Consider the following 17,215-nt stretch of genomic DNA (forward strand, 5'->3'; position numbering starts at 1 on the left):
GATCAACTTCCTTTCGTAACACCCTACCCCCAGGGGAAGTCGAATCCCCGCTGCCTCCTTGAAAGAGAGATGTCCTGAACCACTAGACGATGGGGGCATACTTGCCCGACCGCCATTATACTACGTTCATAGTATGAACAGTTTTTTGCAATTGTCAATATAATGATATGATTCGATAAAAAAAAATATTTTTCGTTCTTTCATAATTCCATAGAAATTTTTTATTAATCATTTATATTTCTAAATTTTTTTATTCCAGTCATAATAAGAAAAAAAAAGAAGTAATGTTCCAATAAAGAGAAAATTCTTCACAGGAATGATTCGTTTGTTGCAAAGGACGAGAGGTTAAAACTTCATTTCTATCATTTATTACTAATACTAAGATTCGATAGGTAGATTTATATCTAATACTAAGAAAAAAAACTTTGGAAAATAGAATTTTTCAATAAAAAAATAAAAATTTGGTTTAGGGACAGAACATATTGAATCCATTTTATCAATGATTCGATTTTATCAATGTTTCGATGAAATATTTTATTTTGTGAGTACATTTATGTATCAATAAAAAGAATTTAGTGTTATGATTAGAATGACTTCAAGAATCCATTTTGAAATAATATATTTGATATGGATCAAATCCAATCTTAATCAATTCTTTTTTTTAACTATATTCTATTCACTAGGTAAATCCAATTTTTTGTTCTTTGATGAGTCATTATACAAATAATAGATATTGATGTACATGTATTCTAATCCCATTTATATCATTTAATTTATATAATTTATATAAATTTATAGAAATAATTTATATAAATTTATAGAATAAGTATACACAGTAACAAATATATGTACTAGTCATGCTAGTTCCTTATTTAGAAATTGAAAGAAAGAAAAAGGGCCCTTTTAACTCAGTGGTAGAGTAACGCCATGGTAAGGCGTAAGTCATCGGTTCAAATCCGATAAGGGGCTTTTTACTTTTTTTTTCAAAAGCAATAGTCTTTCTATTTGAAGGAAGAATAAAAAGATTCTTGATATTTTGAAAAAGTTTCTATTTGTAATAAAAAAGAAAAAGTGTAAAATTCAATAATGGAAAAATAAAAAAAAGTAAGTGGACCTAACCCGTTGAATTATATTTATATCTACTATTCTGATATTCAAATTTGATAAAGATTCAATTCGAACAATTTTTTTTCTTTTTAAGACTTTTTTCGTTTAGACTCCCTAAGAATCTCTGAATATTTCCAATGAAATCTTCTTGTTTCTGAACTAAGAAAAAAGGTTATGCCTTTTCTTTACTCAGAAGGGCCTTAATACGAATTTCAAGTTCCACCAAACAAGTTTTTTTAAAATTAAAATGAAACATATTTTTTTCCATAAATTTCTATTATTTCTATAAGATTAGATAGAATCTTATAGAAATAATAGAAAAATACATTAAATTATGTCTTCACATATCAAATAGTTTCTTTTCATATCGATGTGTACGATATTTTTCCAGCAATTCATATATATGAGACAAAAACTTTCATTTACAGTTTTTTCTTTTTATTATAGTATTTATAAAAAAAAATGAAATACTAAAGAAAAAACTGTAAATGAAATAGAAATTTAGAAAACCTATGATCCTACAGTAGTTTCCTAGACAAAATAGAAGTCAATTCACAACCAAACTTCAAGAATAAGTTTCTTTGATGAAAGGAGAGAGAATATGTCTGAAGATCCGCTAGGTATAAGAAGTGAAACAGGGGATCATTTGTTTCTTGAACAGTTCTGAAAAAAAAATTTCTATCGGATTTTGGAGTCATAGCAGATTTTATGATTGATGACTTGGAAGATTTTTAAGAATAGATAAGGAATAACCACATCGAGTTCATGGATTTGCCCTAGATATCAATAGACCCATAAATGATTTTTTATTCGAAACCGATTAGAAAACAAGGGAAAGTATACTTATATATTCTATATATATATAGAGAGAGAAATGAATAGAGATAAATGATCAAGGTCCGTCCCATCTCTGAAAATGCTCTATGAGGTGTTGGGAAATGGTTGAAGTAGTTGAATAGGAGGATCGCTATGACTATAGCTCTTGGTAAATTTACCAAAGATGAAAATGATTTATTTGATATTATGGATGACTGGTTGCGGAGGGACCGTTTCGTTTTTGTGGGTTGGTCCGGTCTATTACTCTTTCCTTGCGCCTATTTCGCCTTGGGGGGTTGGTTTACAGGTACGACCTTTGTAACTTCATGGTATACTCACGGCTTGGCAAGTTCTTATTTAGAAGGCTGCAACTTCTTAACCGCTGCAGTTTCCACTCCCGCTAATAGTTTAGCACACTCTTTGTTGTTACTGTGGGGTCCTGAAGCACAGGGAGATTTTACCCGTTGGTGTCAGTTAGGCGGTCTGTGGACTTTTGTTGCTCTCCACGGTGCTTTCGGATTAATAGGTTTCATGTTACGTCAATTTGAACTTGCTCGATCTGTTCAATTGCGACCTTATAATGCAATCGCATTCTCAGGTCCAATTGCTGTTTTTGTTTCTGTATTCCTTATTTATCCACTGGGTCAGTCTGGTTGGTTCTTTGCTCCAAGTTTTGGTGTAGCAGCTATATTTCGATTCATCCTCTTTTTCCAAGGATTTCATAATTGGACATTAAACCCATTTCATATGATGGGAGTTGCTGGTGTATTGGGCGCTGCACTACTATGCGCTATTCATGGTGCAACCGTAGAAAATACTTTATTTGAAGATGGTGATGGCGCAAATACATTCCGTGCTTTTAACCCAACCCAAGCTGAAGAAACTTATTCAATGGTTACTGCTAATCGCTTTTGGTCCCAAATCTTTGGGGTTGCTTTTTCCAATAAACGTTGGTTACATTTCTTTATGTTATTTGTACCAGTAACTGGTTTATGGATGAGTGCTCTTGGGGTAGTCGGTTTGGCCCTGAACCTACGTGCTTATGACTTCGTTTCTCAAGAAATCCGCGCAGCGGAAGATCCTGAATTTGAGACTTTCTACACAAAAAATATTCTCTTAAACGAAGGTATTCGTGCGTGGATGGCAGCTCAAGATCAGCCTCATGAAAACCTTATATTCCCTGAGGAGGTTCTACCACGTGGAAACGCTCTTTAATGGAACTTTAGCTTTAACTGGTCGTGACCAGGAAACTACCGGTTTCGCTTGGTGGGCCGGGAATGCCCGACTTATCAATTTATCTGGTAAACTATTAGGGGCCCATGTAGCCCATGCTGGATTAATAGTATTCTGGGCCGGAGCAATGAACCTTTTTGAAGTGGCTCATTTCGTACCCGAGAAGCCCATGTATGAACAAGGTTTAATTTTGCTTCCCCACCTAGCTACTCTAGGTTGGGGAGTAGGTCCTGGGGGGGAAGTTATAGACACTTTTCCATACTTTGTGTCTGGAGTACTTCACTTAATTTCCTCTGCAGTATTGGGCTTTGGCGGTATTTATCATGCACTTCTGGGACCTGAGACTCTTGAAGAATCTTTTCCGTTCTTCGGTTATGTATGGAAAGATAGAAATAAAATGACTACAATTTTGGGTATTCACTTAATCTTGTTAGGTATAGGTGCTTTTCTTCTAGTATTCAAGGCTCTTTATTTTGGAGGTATATATGATACATGGGCTCCGGGGGGGGGAGATGTAAGAAAAATAACCAATTTGACCCTTAGTCCAAGTATTCTATTTGGATATTTATTAAAATCGCCTTTTGGGGGCGAAGGGTGGATTGTTAGTGTGGACGATTTGGAAGATATTATTGGAGGGCATGTATGGTTGGGTTCCATTTGTATACTTGGTGGAATCTGGCATATCTTAACCAAACCCTTTGCATGGGCTCGGCGTGCACTTGTATGGTCTGGAGAAGCTTACTTATCTTATAGTTTAGGTGCTTTATCTGTTTTTGGTTTTATTGCTTGTTGCTTTGTCTGGTTTAATAATACCGCTTATCCTAGTGAGTTTTATGGGCCCACTGGTCCAGAAGCTTCTCAAGCTCAAGCATTTACTTTTCTAGTTAGAGACCAACGTCTTGGGGCTAATGTAGGATCTGCTCAAGGACCTACAGGTTTAGGTAAATATCTAATGCGTTCCCCGACTGGAGAAGTTATTTTTGGCGGAGAAACTATGCGTTTTTGGGATTTGCGTGCTCCTTGGTTAGAACCTCTAAGGGGTCCTAATGGTTTAGACTTGAGTAGACTGAAAAAAGATATACAGCCTTGGCAAGAACGTCGTTCTGCGGAATATATGACTCATGCTCCTTTAGGTTCATTAAATTCCGTGGGTGGCGTAGCTACAGAGATTAATGCAGTCAATTATGTTTCTCCTAGAAGTTGGTTAGCTACTTCTCATTTTGTTCTAGGATTCTTTCTATTTGTAGGCCATTTATGGCACGCGGGAAGAGCTCGCGCAGCTGCCGCAGGATTTGAAAAAGGAATTGATCGCGATTTTGAACCTGTTCTTTCCATGACTCCTCTTAATTGAGACGTGAGATCCAATGAAGTAGAAATCCCTTTTTTTTACTATAAATATTTGGTTGAGTAGAGCGAGTCGTAAAGAAGAATTTATTTTCCTATTTTCTTAGTTTCTATCGAATCTTTTTTTCGGGATGTTGAGGATATATAGCCCAGTCCGAAAAAAAGATTCGATAGAAACTAAGAAAATAAACAAATCTATTCATCGAGAAAAAGGAGAGAGAGGGATTCGAACCCTCGATAATTCTTTGTTTCAAACTATACCGGTTTTCAAGACCGGGGCTATCAACCACTCAGCCATCTCTCCAAAAGCTAATATATATATTTTTTTATCTTTATTCCACTGAGTAGACCATGAGTATTTGAATTGATACCCTTTTATCGACCCATAGGAAAGATATTCAATGTGAATTTATTGGTTTAGTTTTCTATCGGTATGTATATAGGTACAAAATCCAGCATGCCTTTTTGTGAAGTAAAAAAACTATCCTCGATCCAAGCCTCAAAAGGGTTGATAATAAACAAAATCAATGAATTCATGATAAAACCCTTCTGCGTTTTTCCATTTACAAATTTTTTTTTCAATGAATATTAAGAAAGGCATCCAGGGGTTGAGGGATCAAATGGTAAAGTTCTTTTGTTGGTAAATTGGAGGATTAGAAACATGACTATTGCTTTCCAATTAGCTGTTTTTGCATTAATTGCTATTTCATTTATTTTATTGATTAGTGTACCTGTTGTATTTGCTTCTCCTGAAGGTTGGTCAAATAACAAAAATGTTCTATTTTCCGGTACATCATTATGGATTGGATTAGTGTTTCTAGTGGGTATTCTTAATTCTCTCATTTCTTGAAGTTCTTTTTATTCTAGATTAAAAATGAAATGACCCCTCCCTCAGAATTCTTTCGGATTGTCAGCCATAAAGGGAATAGATCAGTTCCTAAAAAAAAAAAAGAAAACTATAACACATTACATTCTAAGGGGGAGTAAACTTCTTCTATTGGAAAAATCTTATATCTTATACTTATATGGTGGTACATTGTGAAACTAAAAGAAATAAAATAGAAAAAATGAACTATAAAAATTTGAATTTCATTTGAATATTCTATTCATATTAATATGATATGAATAGAATATTCAAATGAAATACTATAAATCTATTTATACGTCGTCTAGTATTTAATAATATAGAATATCTATCTGTATCTCTATATAGATAAATATAATTTTTTATTAATAGGAACTTACTTTTTTAAGAAAAAAGTAAATCAAAATATTCGATAGAATGATAATTTCAATTCAATTATATAGATATATAGAAAAAAACCATATATAATAATAGAAATGTAATAATAGAAATGGGAATTCTTGATAAAAATGAATAGTAATAGAAAATATTTTATTTGGGAGACAATATCTATTATCTAAATTTCTTTTTCATTATCCCTATATCCCTATATAGAATATCAGGCCCATCTCTGTATAAATAGAATCGCATATCAAGTACAATGAAAACGCGGATATAGTCGAATGGTAAAATTTCTCTTTGCCAAGGAGAAGACGCGGGTTCGATTCCCGCTATCCGCCCTATGTATTTAATAGTCATAGTATGAAAAATGCCATAGAATTTACTGCGTATAATGCCCTTCTTCTTGAAACCTTGTTTTTTTATCAAATTCAAAAAGTTGCGGAGACGGGATTTGAACCCGTAACCTCAAGGTTATGAGCCTTGCGAGCTACCAAGTTGCTCTACTCCGCGATAAAGAAAAGAATTGATAACTAATGAACAAAAACAAAGATGGAATGCGTCCCTTTACCATATCTATATAAATAGAATAAACCATTTATACATAACGGTAAAGGGACCCTCCTATGATCGCTGATAATAAAATGAAAAAAATGAAGATAATTGGAAATCCTTACCAACTGGATCTTGTTGCACCCGGCAAGAAACATGCATGAACCATTTCCCGAAGTATGTGTCCAGATAATCCAAAGTCTCGATAATTAGCTCTCGGTCTTCCGGTCGAAAAACAACGTCGATGAAGACGTATAGGTGCACTATTACGCGGTAGTGATTCTAATTTTCCATGAATTTCCCATTTCTCACTTAACGACGGAACTTTGCTTATTTCTTTTTTTGAGGATCGGCGAATCAAATGATATTTCTGTTCCAATTTTTGTCTCTTCTTTTCCCTCTGAATAACACTTTTCCTTGCCATAATGGTTAATTTGCTATTAGCATCAATGATAGAAGTCGGATCCTAGATGTATAAGTGGCTTCTCTTCCCTATAGAAGGAAATGAGATTCTTGCCAGATATATATAATAAAGAATTCAATTAACCGAATTTGCCCGATGTAGAGGCAATTAAGAAGGCTGCATAAGTAAATATATAACCTACGGAAAAGTGGGCTAGTCCAACCAATCTTGCTTGCACAATGGAAAGAGCCACTGGTTTATCTCTCCATCGAATCAAATTAGCCAAAGGTGTACGTTCATGAGCCCATGCCAAAGTTTCAATCAATTCCTGCCAATATCCGCGCCAAGAAATTAAGAACATAAATCCAGTAGCCCAAACAAGATGTCCAAACAAGAACATCCATGCCCAGACTGATAAACTATTCATACCAAAAGGGTTATATCCATTGATAAGTTGTGAAGAGTTCAACCATAGATAATCTCTTAACCATCCCATCAAATAGGTAGAAGATTCATTAAACTGTGAAATATTACCCTGCCATAGTGTAATGTGTTTCCAATGCCAATAAAAAGTAACCCATCCAATGGTATTTAACATCCAGAAAACTGCCAAATAAAATGCGTCCCAAGCGGAAATATCACAAGTTCCGCCTCGTCCCGGGCCATCACAAGGAAAACTATAACCAAAATCTTTTTTATCAGGCATTAACTTAGAACCACGCGCATCCAAAGCACCTTTTACTAAAATCAAAGTAGTTGTATGTAAACCAAGAGCAATAGCATGATGAACCAAGAAGTCTCCAGGCCCTATTGTTAAGAATAGAGAATTACTATTCTCATTTACAGCGTTTAACCAACCAGGCAACCATATGCTTCGTCCCGCATTGAACGCCGGACTGTTCGTTGAAGATAAAAGTATATCGAACCCATAGGAAGTTTTACCATGAGCAGATTGTATCCATTGGGCAAATATAGGTTCAATCAAAATTTGTTTCTCCGGAGTACCAAAAGCAAGCATGACATCGTTATGGACATAAAGTCCCAGAGTATGGAACCCCAGAAAGAGGCTAGCCCAACTTAAGTGGGATATGATAGCTTCTTTATGGTCTAACATTCTTGCCAAGACATTATCTTGATTCTGCTCTGGATTATAATCTCTAATAAAAAAGATAGCTCCATGAGCAAAAGCCCCTGTCATAATGAAGCCTGCTATATATTGATGATGAGTATATAAGGCAGCTTGAGTAGTAAAGTCTTGCGCTATAAACGCATAAGCAGGTAAAGAGTACATGTGTTGTGCTACCAAGGAAGTAATAACCCCTAAAGAGGCTAGAGCAAGACCTAATTGAAAATGAATTGAATTATTGATTGTATCATAAAGACCCTTATGCCCACGCCCCAATCTACCCCCCGGAGGAGTATGTGCTTCTAAAAGATCTTTAATACTGTGACCAATCCCGAAATTAGTTCTATACATATGGCCAGCAACTAGAAAAATAAACGCAATAGCCAAATGATGGTGTGCAATATCAGTTAACCATAAACTTTGAGTTTGCGGATGAAATCCTCCGAGAAGTGTTAGAATAGCAGTTCCTGCTCCTTGAGGGGTACCAAATATATGATTATTGGAATCTGGGTTTTGAGCATAAAGATTCCACTGACCTGTAAAAAATGGACCTAATCCCTCGGGGTGCGGCAAGATATCTAATAAATTGTTCCATCGAACGGATTCCCCCCTGGACCCCGGAATAGCAACATGAACTAAATGCCCTGTCCAAGCCAAGGAACTTACTCCGAATAGTCCTGACAAATGATGATTGAGGCGGGATTCGGCATTTTTAAACCACGAAACACTCGGTTTCCATTTTGGTTGTAGGTGTAACCAACCTGCTATTAAAGATATAATAGAAAGTATTAATAGAAAAATAGCTCCAGTATAAAGATCCCCATTAGTACGTAAACCGATTGTATACCACCACTGATAAACACCAGAATAGGCTATATTAACAGGACCTAGAGCACCCCCTCGAGTAAAAGCTTCTACAGCTGGTTGACCAAAATGAGGATCCCAAATTGCATGAGCAATAGGTCTTACATGTAAAGGATCCTGTACCCATGTCTCAAAATTACCTTGCCAAGCTACATGAAAGAGATTCCCGGAAGTCCACAGAAAAATGATTGCTAATTGCCCGAAATGAGAAGCAAAAATATTCTGATAAAGACGTTCCTCAGTAATATCATCATGACTTTCGAAGTCATGTGCGGTAGCAATACCAAACCAAATACGACGAGTAGTGGGGTCTTGAGCTAAGCCTTGACTAAAGCTTGGAAATCTTAATGCCATAATGATTTTCAAATCCTCCTAGCTATTATCCTACTGCAATAATTCTTGCTAAGAAGAATGCCCATGTTGTGGCAATTCCACCTAGAAGGTAATGTGTTACTCCTACAGCACGTCCTTGTACAATGCTCAAGGCTCTGGGCTGAGTAGCAGGAGCAACTTTTAATTTATTATGAGCCCAAACAATGGATTCAATAAGTTCTTGCCAATAACCACGCCCGCTGAATAGAAACATTAAACTAAAAGCCCATACAAAATGTGCACCCAAGAAAAAAAGACCATATGCAGATAATGAAGAACCATAAGACTGAATTACCTGGGATGCCTGCGCCCATAAGAAATCACGAAGCCACCCATTAATGGTAATGGAACTCTGCGCAAAATTTCCTCCTGTGATATGAGTTACTATCCCTTGATCACTTATACTACCCCAAACATCTGACTGCATTTTCCAACTGAAATGGAATATAACTACGGAAATTGAATTGTACATCCAAAATAGTCCTAAGAAGACATGATCCCAAGCGGATACTTGGCATGTCCCCCCTCTTCCAGGTCCATCACAAGGGAAACGAAAACCTAGATTTGCTTTATCCGGTATCAATCGTGAACTACGAGCAAATAGAACACCCTTTAAGAGTATCAATACTGTTACATGAATTGTAAATGCATGAATATGATGGACCAAAAAATCCGCAGTTCCTAAAGGAATAGGTAACAAAGCAACTTTACCGCCCACTGCTACTAAATTTTCACCTCCCCAAGTCAAACTGGTACTTGTTGCTGCACCTGGGGCTGTTGTGCCAGGTGCTAAAGCGTGGGTATTTTGTATCCATTGAGCAAAGATCGGCTGTAATTGTATAGCAGTATCTGAAAACATATCTTGAGGGCGCCCTAATGCGCTCATGGTATCATTATGAATATACAAACCAAAACTGTGAAAACCTAAAAAGATACATACCCAGTTAAGATGTGATATGATTGAATCACGATGTCTAAGGACACGATCTAATAGATCGTTGTATCGAATAGTCGGATCATAATCTCTTACCATAAAAATCGCTGCATGCGCAGCAGCACCGACTATGAGAAATCCACCAATCCACATGTGATGTGTAAACAATGACAGTTGTGTACCATAGTCAGTAGCTAGGTATGGATAAGGAGGCATAGAATACATATGGTGAGCTACAACAATGGTCAAAGAGCCTAACATAGCTAGATTAATAGATAATTGAGCATGCCATGACGTTGTTAGAATCTCATATATACCTTTATGACCCTGGCCTGTAAATGGACCTTTATGTGCCTCTAAAATGTCTTTTATATTGTGACCAATACCCCAGTTGGTCCTATACATGTGACCCGCTATCAAGAAAAGAATTGCAATAGCTAAATGATGGTGTATAATATCGGTCAGCCATAAACCTCCAGTTACTGGATCTAATCCTCCACGAAAAGTAAGAAATTCTCCGTATTTTGACCAATTCAAGGTAAAAAATGGGGTTGCTCCCTCGGAAAAACTCGGATAAAGTTGAGCCAAAAGATCCCGATTTAGGATAAATTCATGAGGAAGTGGTATCTCTTTGGGATCTACTGCAGCATTTAGAAATTGGTTAATCGGTAAAGATACATGTATTTGATGTCCTGCCCAAGAAAGAGACCCCAACCCTAGGAGCCCTGTCAAATGGTGATTCAACATAGATTCTACATCTTGGAACCAAGCCAATTTTGGAGCAGCTTTGTGATAATGAAACCAACCAGCAAAAAGCATTAAGGCTGCAAAGACCAATGCACCAATTGCAGTACAATAGAGTTGTAATTCATTAGTTATTCCAGATGCTCTCCAAATCTGAAAAAAACCAGAGGTTATTTGTATTCCTCGGAACCCCCCCCCTACATCACCATTCAATATTTCTTGACCCACTATTGGCCAAACCACCTGAGCACTAGGCCTAATGTGAGTAGGATCACTTAACCATGCCTCATAATTGGAAAAACGAGCACCATGAAAATACATGCCACTCAGCCAAAGAAAGATGATAGAGAGTTGGCCAAAATGCGCACTAAAAACTTTTCGGGAAATCTCCTCTAAATCATTAGTATGGCTATCAAAATCATGAGCGTCAGCATGTAGGTTCCAGATCCAAGTAGTAGTATCTGGTCCCTTAGCTATTGTTCTTGAGAAATGACCAGGTTTTGCCCATTCCTCAAAAGAAGTTTTTATAGGATCCCTATCTACCAAAATTTTAACTTCTGGTTCCGGTGAACGAATAATCATTGAGTCCTCCTCTTTCCAGACAACACATACAAAGAGACCTGCCAACATAAAACAGAATTAGTGAACTTATTAGAGATGTTTCTATTGAGTTTTGTTCTCTCCTATCTCTCATGTATTGGATATCTTAGTAAATTTCATTTCTTTAGTTTTTCACTAGAACAATTATGATCTCGAAGTCAATTCGGGGCAAGTGTTCGAATCTATTATGACATAAGAGTGAGGCGCTCAACGGACCTATTTTAATCTTCTAAGACCTTTTTGGGAACTCTGAATGGAAGTTCAATAATTTTTCGTGCAGCCTAATCAAATGTATTCAGATTTTATTCTAATTCTATTCCTTAGATTTTATTTTTTTTTTTAGATAAAGTATAAGTATGTACTCTATTTCAAATTGAGCAGGCATTAGCATTCATTATTAGGCAATATACCTATATTTTATTTCTTTTTTTGAAGGTCTCTTTTCTTAATTTGATTGAATATTAGTTTAAATAACAGAAAAAAGGAGAAAATTATCTACTGTATCCACATCTCGTTTATTTCTATGAAATACTAGACAAAATCGAACAAAATTAGAAGGGATATATTTAAATTATGTGATTGGTCGTTCCTATAGAAATGATTTTTGAATTTGATAGGGACAAGAAACAAGAATTTATAACAATATATATTTATCTATCTATATCTTTATATAGATAGATAAATATATAAGAAAAAAAAGAAACAGAGTGTTCTTATTCAAAACGCCCTGTGATCTTCAACCAATTCTGTGCTGCAATATAATTACCGGGGGTGAGAGCTATAGCTTGTTTCCAATATTCAGCGGCTTGATTAAACCAAGACTCCGCAACTTCTGAGTCTCCCTGCCGAATGGCCTGTTCTCCTCGGTCGAAATAGGTGAGTCAATTCCTTTCCTTAGAACCGTACTTGAGAATTTCCTGACTCATACGGCTCAGTAGTCAATTCTTTTTTTGTTCTATTATCTTGAAGTTAACTAAAAGAAAAAAAGAAATTATTAATATGAGTTTCAAACTTTCATTTTTACTAATAAATAAAGAATTTCAAAGAATTTCATCTTTTTTTTTAGTTTTATCTTTTCTCCTACCTTCAGAAAAGGGAATCAAGCATTGGCATTAACGCCCTAATTCTAATTTTCTGAAAGGTAACTATCTCGATTTTATATATCATATACAAAAATATATGATAGATTCATTTCTATAGAATCTTGGTAAAAGTTTTTTCTTTCTTATCTTATAAGTTCTTATAAGTAAAGAGAAAATACTTTCTATCTTTGGGATTTGATACTACACCGCTGCTCAAAATACCAGGGGATCCTTTTTATTACATAAGTGGATTCCTGACTTCTTTATTTATCATGAGATAAGGAAGCAGTTTTTATTATATCGATTGAAAACCGTGTTAATTGATCCTTACGATGCTTCCTTTATCAATTAGATCTTTTATCCATAGAAAAAGAGGGTATCTAGACATATCGATTTCTTCATATTTTTACTTCTATGAAGTTTCTTTGCTACAGCTGATAAAAATCGTTGTTTTGAACGATATATATATGTAGAAAGCCTTTCTTATTTATAATTATTTATATTTCTATATTTCTTATATTAAAATTTGTGGATTTGCTTGTTCTTTTCTTTTTTCTTTCTATAGTGGAGATAGTCGCACGTAATGACAGATCACGGCCATATTATTAAAAGCTTGGGGTAAAAATGGGTTTCGTTCGAGCGCCCGAAAATAATATTCCAAAGCTTTAGTATGTTCTCCGTTACTTGTGTGAATAAGGCCTATGTTATAAAGTATATAACTTCGATCATAGGGATCAATTTCCAGTCGCATAGCCTCATAATAATTCTGTAAAGCTTCTGCATAATTTCCTTCAGATTGAGCTGACATCCGTTACGGTCGTCATTCGGTTCAAAGAATCTCCGCTCCAGAACTGTACGTGAGATTTTCATCTCATACGGCTCCCCCCTTATGTGTGTAATGAGAAAAATCCATCAAATCAAAAAATATTCCAGTATTCTCATTCTCAACTGAACAGAGCTAGTGTTTTTACAATAAATCTCTAGCCAACCTTCCTGTCAAAAATTATTTCTTAACATTAAGTATGTAGGTACTTGATAAAAAAAAATAAGAACTTCAACAATTTCTTTGTCCTCTACGCTGCTTAATTTCCTGGAATTAGTCACCTCAATAATCTTCGATGGTTCTATGGGTATCCAAAATATGAACGAGATGGATATTTATTGTCCCAACCATTCCTGTTAGTCCCAATCTCGATAAGCCATGGATATAGATAGATACAAAGTTTTCGTGTCCTTGATTCCCAAGCGTAGTGCTTCTTTCCCAATGTTGCCTATCAGTACTAGTAATTTGGGGTTGACCTAACCCCATAAGTATAGGTATAACCTTTCGCTTAATACTAGAAACCTAAAATTCAAGCATATAAGGCTTCATTAATCGAGGATACACGACAGAAGGAATTAATCCTTTTATTTACAAATTTCACCTTCAACACGCGTGGGGTTTTTCCATTCCATTTTTTTTTGACCGAAATCGGTCAAAAAAAATGGAATCAAATCACACCATCTCTGTAATAAGTGAATGCCCTTTTTTCTCCTGAAGTTGTCGGAATTATTCGTAATAAGATATTGGCTACAATTGAAAAGGTCTTATCTATAAAATTTTCATTTATCCGAGATCTAGGCATAGGTAGAAATCCATTCTATAATTTAATTAATCATGGTGTGAGAAATCAATCCCACAAATAAAGGAATTGTATAATTATAATACAGTGCGAAATAACGTAAAAATGAACTCATCAATCAAATTTGTTTATCCTAAGACCTTGTAGGAGGTTTTTTTTTAATTTTACTTTGTATTTTTATAGTTTGAATAGGTTTTATGCATTTATGAAAAATAGGATTGATTCACTATTCAACATTCAACCGGTTTCTGGGCATCATTATATAGGAGAGATGGCCGAGTGGTTCAAGGCGTAGCATTGGAACTGCTATGTAGGCTTTTTGTTTACCGGGGGTTCGAATCCCTCTCTTTCCGAATCTTTACCAAATTCATCAATATTACTCATCCCAATGCATACCATTATTTCATATTTCAAATTTGTTTGTTGATATGGACAACTTTATATTCCTCATTTTTCGGTAATACAAAAAATAGTGGATAACGGGTGGGCAAGGAATAAAAATTTTCGCATATCCATGTCTATGATATATGAATAGCAGAAAATCCTTGTAAAAAAAACTCTTGTTATTTTAGTTAAGTTTAAGTTTGACGAGAATAATATTCTACAACCAGTAATTCATTTATTTTCAAACCAACCCATTTATTATCTATTATTTGATTAATTAAACCTTTATATTGGAAAGGGTGAACAGTCAAATGATTTGGCAATTTCTCATGGGGGGCTGAATCAAAATAATTTTGAATAAGAGTTTTAGATTTTTGTTCATCCTTTGCTGTAATAATATCTTGAGGTTTACAACGATAACTTGGTATATCCACTATACGACCATTAACTAAAACATGTCTATGGTTTATAAATTGGCGGGCTTGAGGAATAGTCGCAGCCATACCCAATCGAAAAAGTATGTTATCCAAGCGCATTTCAAGTAGTTGTAATAAAACCTGACCAGTTGATCCTTTAGCTTTTCCGGAGATACGAACGTATTTAAGCAATTGTCGTTCTGTAAGACCATAATGAAAACGCAATTTTTGTTTTTCTTCTAAACGAATACGATATTGAGATTTTTTACTGAAGCGCAATTGATTTCGAAATTCGTTTTTGACTGTTGGCCTTTTACTAGTAAGTCCTGGTAAATATCCTAGACGACGTATTTTTTTGAAACGAGGTCCTCTGTAACGTGACATAAAAACTCCTTTTTTAAAATGAAAAATCTTATAAATCGAAATGAAAACTAAACGAAATGAAAAATATTATAGAATTCTAAATGAAGCGAAATCTACTAAAGTTTTATAGTACAAAGAAGAATTAGATGAATTTTATCAATATCCGAATTTATTGTATATAAAAGAATACAAAAAAGTAGGTTAATTTCTTGATTTCTTCCGCAGAGATCGAACTCTCCCAATTTTTTATTTCTAAAAAAGATATTATCAATTATGTAAAAAACAAATAGAGAAAAGCCGGTTATCGGATTCGAACCGATGACCATCGCATTACAAATGCGATGCTCTAACCTCTGAGCTAAACCGGCTAATGTAAACGAAATATACATATGCAGAAGAATTGAATGGGATCTTAGTTATCAATTTTTAGTTATTTATAACAAAATTCAAATTAATACAAACATCAAAAATAGAGAAAGAAAATATAGAAAATCAAACCCAATTTTTATTATTTCTATTATTTATTTTATCTGATAACATAAAGTGCAAGATAATAATTAATATTATATTAATATAATTTATTTAATATAATTTATTTCGATCTACTATTCTAGATATATATTATTAAATTGATTTCTTTCAAAAAGATTATTTATTAGTACTTAAAGTAAATTTGAATAAATATAAATTTTAGTAAATATTTATTAAGGAATTCCATATTTCTAAGTAAATGTCTAATTCTATATTATATTCAATTAAAAGAATGGTTTTTTTTAGCCACTAGATTCGTTTTAGTTATATAAATTGTATATGAATAAATGGATTGTTTATTTTCTTTTTTTTTTTAAGCAAAAACAAAAAAAAAAAAAGAATCGACCATTCGAGTATTCTAAATTGTATGAAAAAAGAAGATAAGTAGGTACATAGAAGATAAGTAGATATGTGGTCTATATCTGTGTATATTGAATTGTTAATATATAGATATTAGAATTAGTTCTGATTCAAACAAATAAAGGTATCCAATATAGATGAAATAAAATCTATAAAATTGGAGAAAGGGGTTTTTAATATTTAATAAAATAATATGTATTTAATGAATTCAAAAGTTCCCGCATAATTCTCATAATAGAAATGAAAAAAAAAGCATTCTATTATAATCAGATTCAAATAAAAAAAAAGATGGGGATATGGCGAAATTGGTAGACGCTACGGACTTAATTGGATTGAGTTTTGGTATGGAAACTTACCAAGTAATAATTTTCAAATTCAGAGAAACCCTGGAATTCACAATGGGCAATCCTGAGCCAAATCCTGTTTTCTGAAAACAAATAAAAATTCAGAAAGTGATAATAAAAAAGGGATAGGTGCAGAGACTCTATGGAAGCTGTTCTAACAAACGAAATTGACGACTTTTTTTATTGCATTAGTAAAAGAATCCTTTCACCAAAATTACAGGAATGGATCAAAGATAAACATTTAGAAACATATATATATACTGAAATACTCTTTCAATTTGTTACTTTTTATTTTATTATTGAAGATCTATTTGTGATAAAAATATTCACAAATGAAAAATGTGAATCAAATCAATTCGAAGTTGAAGAAAAGATGGAATATTTATTGATGAAATTATTCACTTCATCATAATCGGCTAAAACCCTTGAAGAACTGATAAATCAGATGAGAATAAAGATAGAGTCCTATTCTACATGTCAATACCGACAACAATGAAATTGAAAGTAAGAGGAAAATCCGTCGACTTAAGAAATCATGAGGGTTCAAGTCCCTCTATCCCCAAAAATACTTTTTCATTTTCTAATTTTTTTCCTATATCCTCTCTATCTTGAAGTCCTTATTTATGTGTTTTATTCGATTTATTATTTCCCAACGAAATTGGAATTTTTATTTTCATCAATTTCCTATCTATCATAATTTTCTTATCTATCATAATGACAAGGGACGAGTTTTGGAATAGATATAAATATATATGTGAAACACATAGAATTTTTT

The 17,215-nt window shown here is 34.1% G+C and overlaps 3 non-coding genes across 3 annotated transcripts; 2 read left to right on the top strand and 1 right to left on the bottom strand.

Moving 5' to 3' along the window:
- The first annotated feature begins 897 nt into the window (after positions 1–897).
- TRNAT-GGU (transfer RNA threonine (anticodon GGU)) lies at positions 898–969 on the top strand. Its single transcript has one exon. It is a non-coding gene; the product is annotated as a tRNA-Thr (tRNA).
- Positions 970–14,307: 13,338 nt separating this feature from the next.
- Positions 14,308–14,395, top strand: TRNAS-GGA (transfer RNA serine (anticodon GGA)). The gene has a single exon. It is a non-coding gene; the product is annotated as a tRNA-Ser (tRNA).
- Positions 14,396–15,500: 1,105 nt separating this feature from the next.
- TRNAT-UGU (transfer RNA threonine (anticodon UGU)) lies at positions 15,501–15,573 on the bottom strand. Its single transcript has one exon. It is a non-coding gene; the product is annotated as a tRNA-Thr (tRNA).
- Positions 15,574–17,215: the final 1,642 nt, after the last annotated feature.

The sequence above is a fragment of the Vigna unguiculata genome, unplaced genomic scaffold, assembly GCF_037176805.1.
Source record: "Vigna unguiculata cultivar grain cowpea cultivar isolate G323 ecotype 2 unplaced genomic scaffold, ASM3717680v1 ptg000149l, whole genome shotgun sequence".
Classification (NCBI taxonomy): domain Eukaryota; kingdom Viridiplantae; phylum Streptophyta; class Magnoliopsida; order Fabales; family Fabaceae; genus Vigna; species Vigna unguiculata.